Below are 12173 nucleotides of genomic sequence, written 5' to 3'. Positions count from 1 at the left end.
ATTCATCTTTCTCCTGCACTTTAAAAGTAAGACTCCTCCAAGGTTCCATCCTTGGCTGCTATCTTTTCTTTCACTATGTTCTCATCTACTCCTGTAGCTTCAGTTAACATTTGAAGATGAATCCCAAACCTTTATCTTCCCCTTCAATCTTTCTCCTAATCTCTGGCCCAATATTTTCAATTCCCCATCAGATATCTTTATCTGGATGTCTATAATATAAAACTTGAATTCAAGAAGTCTACATGTGAATTCTTTTTCTTCTCTCAGAAATATGACCCTTCTCTTAAATTTTCCATTTCTAAGGACATACCAAGAAGTAGTATGGTACAGAGGAAATAACGTGTAATGAGGTTTTAGAGGACTTAGGTTCAAATTTTGACTTTTTCACATACTATCTGCATGACTTTAAGCCTGTTTCTCTGGACCTCAGTTTCCTCTGTATGATTAAAGGAATTCAACTTAAGTCTCTGGGATGCCTTTCAGCTCCAAATTTGTGAAAAAAAGTCACATAAGTAAATTGCCTCAAAATCATCTTTCTTGTGAGCATATTTTATATTCATTCTACAATCATCCCACTTCCAGTTCTCACCTTTTCCATGTATCTCATAAATCCTTCTATTCTGATAGTTTTCTCTGAAATAGTATCCTAATTTCTTACAGTATAATAATGTTCCCATTGCATTCTTATACAACTTTTTGCTTGTCCATTCCCCCTAGATTCTAGTTCTTTGCTTCTGCTCTCTGCCCTCTCTTCAGAATCAAAAAATTTATTTTCTTGAAGTTATTCCCTTTATTATTATATGTATTATCCTCTCTCAACCATTTCTCTCCCCATACCTGAATCTTTCCTGGTTGACTATGATGTGTTCAGCCTTCTTTTGTCTATTTCAGATAAGAATAAAGTTCATCTGATATCTGTTTGATCATCATGATCCATATTTGTCCTCATATATACCAGTTATGAGAAATCTTGATTGTGGTTTCTTTTTCCTTGAACTGCTCTTTTCTAGATTCTTGCAGTATTTTTTTTTCTTTGATATGGGGACGCTAGATTTGATATGATATTCCCAGGACTTTTCCTTTTGGTTTTGTTTTTAGAAGAAGTAATTAATGGTTTCTCTCCATCTTTACTCTGCTTTCTGGTTCTGATATATTTAGACAATTTTCATTTCTGATTTCTTGAAATATAGTATCCATCCTTTAAAAAAAATTGGTTTTCATGAAGTCCAAAGATTCTTAAAATATTTCTCCTTGACCTCTATTCCAGGTCAGTCATTATTGAAAGCTGTTATCTTATATTTTGTTTCTTCTTTCTTCAGTCCTTTGATTTTTTTTTTCCTTCCCCTTAGAACACTAACAGCACTGTTTACAATACTCTTAAGTGCCCTGAGGAGGACTCAATAGACAAAAAGGGTACTGAATCTGCTTGAACTTTTTTAAAGATCAAGTTCAAAGATGTACCTCACATCTACAATAAGATTGTAATATAGGGCAGGAGAACAGAACCTGGTGAGTGAAGATAGCACCAAAAGTGATCTAACATCAGGCAGGGTAATTGAGCAGCTGTACAACCTTTCACCTTTCTATACCTAATTACAGGCTCATTTCCTTGTTAAGTCTCTGAGTTTATGTCAGTTTAGGTTACGAGCTGAATATTACTAGGAATTCAGATTCTAATCAACTTGCAGAAGTTAAAAGTATCATAAGATCATATATTCAGGGCTTGAAGAAACATGAGTGGTCATTTACTTTTGAGCCTTTCACTTTAGAGATGAGTTAAAGTGAAGTTCAAAATCACACAGGATATCAAGAGTTTGAACCTAGGTCCTGACTCTAAAGCCAATATTCTTTGTACTGTGCCAGCTGCCTATAGTATATCCATGAAGCAGTCTTCTTCAAAAGACCAAGAGTACCTCAGTACAAGAGGAATTCTTCATGCTTCATAAAGACATCATCAGAGTATTAAATTCAATGTCAACAGGAATGTCCATATCTTGGATAGGTTACTAGGACCAGGACAAAGGTCTCATTCTCAAATCTTGTTAAGTTGACCTTGCCGCTTCTGTTTAGTGCCCTACATATGTTATGTTTGTTGTATTCATACTTGTATCACAGCTTCCCCCTACCTCAATAGACTGGAAACTCCCCCAAGAATAAGAACCATATAGCTTTAGGTGAATCAGGCTTTCTTCCTATATTGAATATGGCTATTTATGTTGTTGTTCAATCATTTTTCAGATGTCCAACCCTTCATGACCCCATTTGTGATTTTCTTGCCAAAGAGTGGTATGGTTTACCATTTCCTTCTCCAGTTCCTTCTCCAGGGATAAGTGACCTGTCCAGGGTCACACAAACAGTAAACATCAGAGGCTGGATTTGAACTTAGAAAAATGAGTCTTCCTAATGCCAGGCCTAGTACTCAACCCACTGCACCATTTAACAATCCTTTAAAGCTCTGGGTAGAAGAAACTTAGGGTTGACCTCGCTCTAGGGGCAAAATCAACTTGGGATTCTACTTGCTGAATATGTTTACATCAGGATCAGGCTTATGATGCATTCGCTGGGGAAGCCTTCCTACTAGCTTTACTCTGAAAGTGCCATCTAGCTGTTAGCAGTGTCAACTGAATATCTTTGCTCTGGAACCCTGAAAGCTGATACTTATATAAAGATATTGGTCTCAGTAGCACCAAGTGGGGAGTCTCAGTGGAAAGAGTATTGGAATGGAAATCAAGGGACTTGAAACCTAGTTTCAAAATTAGCTGTCACTTAAATCCTGTATGCTTGTTTTCTCATCTATGAAAAGAAAGGATGGATGGATCAAGGCATACTAAAATGTTGTCAAACTCAGATGAATTGACTGGTCTTGATCCTTGAAAACACAGGACGAAATTTCCTTTCTCTCAGTAGAGGTAGGAAACTAAAGATGTACAATGTTGCACACTATATCAAATTTAGATGCTGTTAATTGGGTTTTGCTTAACTTTTTCTTTATAACAAAGGAGGATGAGAAAGTATGTTGGGAAATGATTATAGTGTTTAAAAAAAGCATAAAACTTTTTTTAAAAAATGAAATGGTCTGAAAACAAAATAGCTGTCCATTGATTGGGAAACAGTTAAATAAATTGTGATAGTTAGTTGCAGTGGAATAGAATCTGAACTATAATAAGCAGAACCAGGAAAACAATATGTACTGTATGACTTCTACAGTGTAAACAAAAAGAATAACAAAAAGCCCCATAACACTATAAGTATAATGGCCAAATCTTACCCCCAAAAGAGGTAAGAAAATACACCTTCTTTCCTTCTTTACAGAGGTGGGAAACTCTGGATTTGGAATATTGCATATGTCAGAAGTGGTTAATCTGTGGATTAGTTTTGCAGAACAATTTTTTTTCTCTTATTCTTTGTTATAAGAATTGAGTGTCTGGGAAGTGAGAAGAAGAGAAAGGAAAAGAAAAGAAAAGATGGTATGGGGAAGGGAGGAATATGTTCAGAAATAAAGGTAATATAAAAACAAAATATATCAATAAAAACATTTTTAATTCAAGAAACAAAGGAGTTAAACTGTTATGAAATACCCTCCCAGCACCAACATTCCATGGAGTTTAAGTCGGTATCCTCAAGCCAAGGGCCTAGCATAGTGTTCTCTGCACACTGTCGATGCTTATTAACTTTTGTCAAATTGTTGAATTCAAGTCAGTAAGTTATGCTATGGTTATTGTGCCCTTTGGCAGTATGGAAATCCTGAAAAAGGGACCTGATACAAATTCACAGAATGGGAAAGCTACATTGGACTTTCATGATCTAGTCCTGTTTGGGTTTAAGAACTAGAGTTCAATGTTCAAAAAGTTGTCAAACTGTGCATACCCTTTGATCCAGCAATGCTACTACTGGGCTTATACTCCAAAGAGATACTGAAGAAGGGAAAGGAATCTGTATGTACCAAAATGTTTGTGGCAGCCCTGTTTGTAGTGGCTAGGAACTGGAAAATAAATGGATGCCCATCAATTGGAGAACGGTGGGGTAAATTGTGGTATATGAATGTTATGGAATATTATTGTTCTGTAAGAAATAACCAGCAGGATGAATACAGAGAAGCTTGGAGAGACTTACATGAACTGATGCTAAGTGAAATGAACAGAACCAGGAGATCATTATATACCTCAACAACAATACTGTATGAGGATGTATTCTGATGGAAGTGGATTTCTTTGACAAAGAGATCTAATTCAGTTTCAATTGATCAATGATGGACAGAAGCAGCTACACCCAAAGCTGTGGGAATGAATATAAACTGTTTGCATTTTTGTTTTTCTTCCCGGGTTATTTTTTACCTTCTGAATCCAATTCTTCCTGTGCAACAAGAGAACTGTTCGGTTCTGCACACATATATTGTATCTAGGATATACTGCGACATATTTAACATGTATAAGACTGCTTGCCATCTGGGGGAGGGGGTGGAGGGAGGGAGGGAAAAAGTCGGAACAGAAGTGAGTGCAAAGGATAATGTTGTAAAAAATTCCCCAGGCATAGGCTCTGTCAATAAAAAGTCATAATTTTGAAAAAAAAAAAAAAAAAAAAGAACTAGAGTTCAAATATCATCAATAGTCTCTCTCAAATGCGGATGAATGTGACCTCTCAGCTCAATAGCATAGTTAAAAGAGACTCAGGCACTTAAATTGTTCAAGAATGATCCCCATGATGGGAAAATTATTTCCTTGCCTTCTTTCTAGATCCTTAGGGATCATCTCTAAAGTTTACACACTGAGCAGGGAACCTATACATGTATTTCACATGTATATTATATAGGATTCACACATAAACACACACACACACACACACACACATATGTGTTTATATGGGTATAGTGTGTGTATCCATACCCAGCAGGATCAGCCTACAACAAAATTGTAAAGCTTCAGCGAAAGTCTTCAATGACTCCCATTATCTGCTGGAGTTCCCTTCCCTTCCTTTTCTAAGTTCATTCATAGATGGAGAGTGTCCATGGGGGATTTCAGAATCTTACTTTACAGGCCCTGAAGGGGTCAATGATTTGCTTAAGGTCACATTATAATTGCAGAGTCAGGATTTGAAACCAGTCCCTTAGATTACAAAATCAGTGCTCAGTCTTAGGAGTTTGTGGTCCTTCCCCCAAAGCCTATCTTCAGGGTATTATATTTTGAAAAGATATCTTCAAGGAAAGGGCAAAGCTTAACCCTGATGATCGAATCTCTAATATGGAACCTCAAAAATCAGTAAGAGGATTTTAAATGGGAGTGGGGGAGGGTGTCTTTCTGATATCATTCTTCCCAGAGCATTGCTGACTTAAAATAGGTCATCTGGGGAGAGGGAGTTCTCCATCATTTGAAGTGTGCAAGCAGAGGCTGTCTGGCTTATGATATATGAAATTTCTGCATTAGGAAGGAGGTTAAAGTCAGTGACCTTTAAAGTAGGTCTGTGGAGCACTTCTTGTGAGGATACCCTCCCTCCTGATCTGTGTTAAGGCACAAGGCCAGTCAAAAACCTCTCTTGGGCTTGGAGAGGCTGAAGCATAGATGGGGTGTCCGTTGACATCTTTCATCTTCAGTTAAGAGGTTTGGCAGGGATCAGAACCACAGTTATAGCACAAGGAGCCTTGGGCCCCTGGGGTGTGGATTCTAAAGTCACTCTAATGTGAACTTTCTAGAAGATCTTGGGTAATTGTTTTCCTTCTTGGGGACGTCTAATCTTTCACCTGATACAAGGAGGGAGTTGAACCAGATAATCTCTAAGCTCATTTCCAGTTCTGATATCTCTCATCCTGTGAAAAGGAGGGCACTTCACTGACAAGGTTTTTAAAAGAACAAACAGCAGCATACCCAAGGACGTCATCTATATTTTTAGCCCTTTTCAGAATAGTTTATACCAAAAATAAAAGAGAGATGGATGATTGTCGGGGGAAGGGAATATTGAGATAATAATATTGAAGCCTCATAATTGATGGAAAGAGGGCAGGAAAGTCTTGGATTCTAAACCTAGCTCAGCCAGGCAGCTACCCTGTGACTCGGCACCTTTGCTGAAGGTGTGGAGGGTGGGTCCAGGAAAAAACATACTGTGTTCCCTCTCTGTTCTCTACCAGCATATTTATGTAGGAGCTCATGTGTCAAGATATACACTGAGGGAAGCCTTCAAAGAGAAGATAATTCCTGAAAGGCAAACTGAGAATAGTATGGACAAGAGAGAGGGTTCTCTTGCTTGTTTAGTCTGTAGGGACTTTATGAGCAGACCAGCCTTTTAAGTCAGGCTGCCTGGTCCCATCTTGGAGACCCAGATCCCAGTCACAAAGGAGCAGGATCTCCCCCAGCATGGTCCCTGCAAGCACCAGATGTTCTGCCTGGGGATCATATCCACAAGGTAGAGTTTAACCCTGACCTGTTTCCATAGATTATCTGGCTGAAAAGGGAAAAAAAAGTGGCCACCAGTTTCAAGGAATCACAAGTTAAACATGGGTTCCTTCAGAGCTGAATGAGAAAGCTCCTGGTGCCCAGCTCATCAGGTGGCAGAGATCTGAGCAAGAGCAAGGTGGAGCTACCTAGCACACCCTTGTGGGAGTCTGGGGCCCGAAGTTAAAGGGCCTCCAAGAGACAAACATTGAGGAGAAAGAAATTGTCCTGGGGGAGTGAATGTGGATGGGTAACCTTTGCTAGTCCTCAAGGGATACTAGTCTAGTAGGAAGTTTTATAGGGGAATATCTGAGTTTCTCCTTCACAGAAGTCCAATTTTGATACCTCCCAGTGACTTGAAGGTAGTCCCTGGGTTTTCAAAAAGCATGTCAGTAAAGCACAAGCTCTGGCAAATACTACCAAGTAGGAAAGGCTGAGAGGACAGGCCCAGTGATGGACTCTGTTTTTGAAATCTGAATTTCAGTCCAACTAAATTCTGAGGTCAATACTACACTGGCCACAAGTGATCCATTTTTTTTCCCCCTTTTTTAATGTCAGCAATAGTGTGAGGTCATCTACCAAACTGTAGGTAGGGTTTTATCTGAACACTCATCCTGACAAGCTCTCAGAGCCCTTGACAAAAAGCCAATGAAACATGGCATTGACATAGGGTATCTGTTCAGCTGAGTCCCCTAACTTGCAACATTCAATTGCTGATACAAAGTGAGTCACAGCTTACTGGCAGGTAACATTTCAGGACCTAGAGAGGGACAGGAGAATACACCGGTCAGTTGTTGGAATCCTTACAAAGTGTTAAGTCATTAGAGTTGATAGAGACAATAATTATCTAATTTAGCATGGTTCAGTATGATTGATCTGATCCTACAAGGAGATGTTATGGGCCAGAACTTGAAACAAGGTACTAAGTGGAATTGAGGAGACTATGTTTAAATCTAGTTTAGAATTGATTTAATCTTACAACATATAATGGTTTCCCAGTGAAATAATGATTGGTGTGTACTCAGTGTACAGCATATAAACAAGAAGCTCTCAGGGCCAAAGAGCACTCTGGGAGACTGAGAGCCCGGAGTGAGTGGAGGCGATAGTTGTGAAGATTCAGAACCAAGATTCAGAGGGAGCTGGAGGTGACAAAGGACAAGCTGCAAGAGCTCTTGGAACTAAGGAGGGGGAAGAGTCTTCTAAGAAAGCTAACGGGCCGAGGAAAGAGATAAGACTGGGAAGGAGAAAAATAAACGTTTGGATTTTATCAGCTGGCTGCATTTGAGGTGATTATTACTTTGAACCGAAACTAGGGCTGCCTCCAGAAACCTCCCCAAGAAACCTGCTCCCAGAGAACACCACAGTCAGTGGAAAGCAAGCAGAAGTCAGAGCCAGGGATCAGAGAATCAGAGCTGGAATCTTAGCAAGCATCTAATCTAAGTCCTATGTTTTATACTTTAAGAGCTGTCCTTCATTCTCTTTATCCATAAACATAAACACCACCTGATTAATCCTAGCAGAGTAGGGGATATGGATATCAATTTTGTGATTCCTAAAGACCTCTTATATTTTGTCTGAGGGAGTCGGTGATGAAAACAAATCTCTATGACTTCCTATGTGCAGGATACCACATTCAGAGCTGGAGGCAACAGGAAGTTCAAATTGCCCACTCCAGCCCTCATGGAGCTTACTTCTAGGGTCAAGTCTAAGTGAATTCAGTCGGTCACAAACATCAAAACAACACACTGCTTTCAGAACCAGATTTAACTGTAATCTGGAAATATTTAGCAAAATAAATACAAATATAAAACATGGGTAATGGTAATTTGTGGTTTTCTGAGTCAATACACCACTTTCAGTGTGTTTCTATTTGAGTTTGACACCACTGCAATCTGACATGAGCATAAGTCTATTCAGCTCCTCACTTTTGCCATTTGCTCCTTTGACAGCTGCTTCTCTTTGGCTGTCAGAGGGAAGAGGTATCTACCATCCTCCCAACCTCCTCAGCAGAAGTGATCCTACCAGCATTCTTGGATGAGGAGAATATGAGAAAGTGGAAGATGAGGATACTTTGAGATATCCAAATTGCCACTGGTAGAAAGAAAATCATTCCAGGACATTCCCAGTCCCAGTCCCCCTCACTACCAATCCCAAAACCCAAACCTAAATCTCCTGAGCAATATAATTCAGTACTTTCTTTTCTGTCCCAGTTCTGTGGGACATTTTTGATACAATTTTGTTTTTCCAATCCTCCCTCCTTAAACAGCATGAGGACTTTTATCTTTAGTGAACTCGGTATTTAAGAAGGATGCGCTCTTAAAAGAGCTTGCCTAATTCCATCCTGCCAAGTCTTAATGGGTCCCCCTCTCTGCTCCATGTCAAAATCATTATAAATGCCAAGTGTTTTACCAGACCTTCCCACTGAATACGGATGCTTCTGTTGCAAAGTATCATCCCCCAATGTTGGTTTTCGTAGTGACTGCCATCACCACAGCAGCCAACAATTTATAGCATCTCTCTTCTTTTTCTAAAGTACTGGAGATCTTAATTCTGTTTTCATAGATAGTAGATAAGTACAGGGGCCTGTTTTGTAAAAATTAGCAGGAGGTGTGGGGTGGGGTAGGAGGGGTGGAGTAGACCCTTTGACAAACAGCTTAAAATCATCTATTCTGTAAAACTACCTTTGATTAAAAAAATAAACCAAAAAAACCCTCTGAAATCTCATCTCCTCCATGAAGCTTGCCTGCTTTGCTAAGAGTCAGTACTTCTTTGCTCACTACCCCTGGAACAGACTTCTTTATCAAATATAAAATATAAAAACATACAATTTGATATATTTAACCTAGTACTTGGTTGGTTGGTTCATTTGTTTGGCAGATACTTTTTCTACTGTCAAAACCTATCAAAAAAAATAAAGTCAGTTAGACTGGCCTGTATTTTCTGAATGAATCTATATGATTCAAAATAAGAAAGACACTAGTCCCATGGTATTTGGAGCTAGAAATTGTGTTTTAATCCCGAGCACATTTTAAAAAGGACATTTTAAAAATTGGGCTCTATGGAGTTTGGTGACCAGAATGGCAATGGTCCTTGAAACCATGGGATATACAGGTTCAAGGAACCAAAACAATTGAAGAGGGAATGCAGTCACAACCTTCAGTTATCTGAAAAGTTGTCATGTAAGAAATAGAACCAGACCTGGGAGACATGAATTCTCTGCAACTAGAAGTCTGAGCAATCAAGAGCAGCAAAAAGGGGATTCATGTGAAGGCAATAAATAACCTCTAAGATTCCTTCCAATTCCAAGCATCTATAATTCTGTGATTCACTGACTTCCCAAACATAACTCGGGCATTATGTCCTCATCCCTTTATATAGTCTACTCTGTCCAAAACCTATCCATCCTTCAAATTCCAACTCAGATCCTGCCCCTTACATGAAGCTTCCAGCCCTTATGGATCTAAAACCTCAGGCTGCTTAGCATTCAATTCTATTATTTTCTGAATCAAGAGCATCCCAGCCTTGTCTCCCAGTTAGAGGAAGTAGGAGGCTACCATTGCTAACAATCACACATGGTCATTTTGTGACTCCAGAAAACCCATTTCTCTGGTCCTCAATGGAACTAACTACTGTATTTTCCTCACAGGGAGCTTGTGAAGAGAAAATGAAAGACTTTCCTATGAACATTTCCATGGCTGTCCTCTGAGACATGCTTGAGAACCATGCTTGAAGGAGTTTTACTGAGAATCTGAAAAGTAGGTATGAAGAGAGTTCTGAAGGTAAGGTTCCAAATCTCAAGGAGAAGCAATGCCCTAATCCAGATCAGAGAATTCTGTTCAGGGATGTGATGCTGGAGAATGAGAGGAATGTGTTTTCCCTAGTCCCAAAGGTTCTCAACCTTTACGTATATGAAGGGTTTTTTTTGTTGTGTTGTTTTTGTTTCTGGTCACAACTATATTTTAATATAACTGTTTTCTTCTACAATTTATTTTAATGTAGGCATTTATAAACATTATTCCATAGGCTAAGACTTCCTGCCCTAAATATTTAAGAGTATTCCAAAGGAAAAACTTAATCCATTTGTACGGCTTGTTAACATGCTCATGTCAAGAGATAGAAACAAGAAGTGTAGGAACATGACTGATCCTTATGAGGATACTGTGACTAGGTGAATTTCAAGTTAAACAAGGCCCAATTGTTCTTAGACATGGAACCAGAAGTACCAGAAGATTGACTTTGTCCAGGCAGATCAAAGTAACCAATGGATCAAAAACCACCATGCCCAGCTATCATGACCACTGTAATCTACGTCACCCTTTAAGAAAAAAAAAATTGTCATTAGAAATGGGTCAGTACCTGACTGACAAAACATTTGCTATATTTCAGCAAGGAAAAATTCTTCTCAATCTGTTCTGCTCCACTGCCTCACTCCCTACATGGAACACCCTATGATGCCAATAATGAATCTTTCTCATCTTGGACTGATACCTGTGAGGTTTTAGCAAATAAAACTGCTTAATAGGACCTAGTGACTCCAACACTTTGGTTTTGTCCTCTGTGACGCCTACTTACCATAGCTCTGGCCACAGTCAGGAGCAGTGAGAACTCACCCTGAGGGATCACTATATGCCAGACTGACCAGCAGCCAGTGGCCCTCACCAATTCCTGTATAATGTGCCAGCCGCCCAACTGACAAGCACCCATCGCTGAAGAGAACGTAACTAGATCCTCTCTGAAGTAGATCTGCAATACCCCAAAGTGTTTGGGATTGTGGAATTCTTGGGGCCAGAGGTCAATATGGAAGGTCACATTTTCTCGTGAGAATACTTGCCAATAAACTTGATTAAAAAAGAGAAATGAGAAAATGACTAGTAAAAGATTAACATAATTAAAGGGCATCACAGTAGAGTGGATAGAAGACAAACTTTGGAGCTAGGAAATTCGTTTAAATCTTGCTTTTGTCCATAATGGCTGTTGGATACAGGGCAAGTCATTTAATCTCTTGGTGTTCAGGCAAATCCTCAAGATACTACATTATAGATGAGTTACTAATCTATATCAGTGGAAAATTGTTCCATATTGTGGAGTTTAGTATAAAAATGAAGCCACAGGTCCCACCCATTTATGGCCAACTCCCTACCCCCCTCCCCCAAAACAACAACAACAACAACATAAGATCATGCATCCTCCCTTGGGGCAAGTTGTACCAACAATCTCTATTAACCTAATGCCAACTCCACCTCTACTCCACTCCCAATCCCAAATAGTAGCTAGGACCATTAAGAATTCCACTAAAACCCAACCCCAATCACCTACTTTCCCCTAGATTGCCCTCTCACTGCCTGACAGCCACTAAATCAAAGAACATCTCAACCAGCATATCTCAGCATCTTCAGCCTTTGACTTGAGATGGTTAAGAGTAAACTGGATTTTTGGTCCCTTTCGCCAGGAATAAGGAAGAAGAGGGATTATTGCTTCCCACTGAGTATATGTATGATATGCAGAAAAAAAAAGAGAATTCTCTTGGGGAGCTTCTTGGAAGAAAACAAATAAGTTCAAGAGTCCTGAAGATTTAGCAAGTAGAGGTAAGGGAGAGAAAAGGAAATGAGCACTCAGACCATTTGAAGTATTCAATCCTTCATTATTCTGTTCTGAAACATTCTTGATAAAGAACCAAGTAAGTTATCTTCACCCTCCCTCGGGTACCATTTTGTTCTCTAAATGATATGTGACACTGCTATTCTTCTGGAA

The sequence above is a fragment of the Sarcophilus harrisii genome, chromosome 5 (genome assembly GCF_902635505.1).
Source record: "Sarcophilus harrisii chromosome 5, mSarHar1.11, whole genome shotgun sequence".
In the NCBI taxonomy this organism is placed as follows: Eukaryota; Metazoa; Chordata; class Mammalia; order Dasyuromorphia; family Dasyuridae; genus Sarcophilus; species Sarcophilus harrisii.
This window is presented reverse-complemented; position numbering follows the sequence as displayed.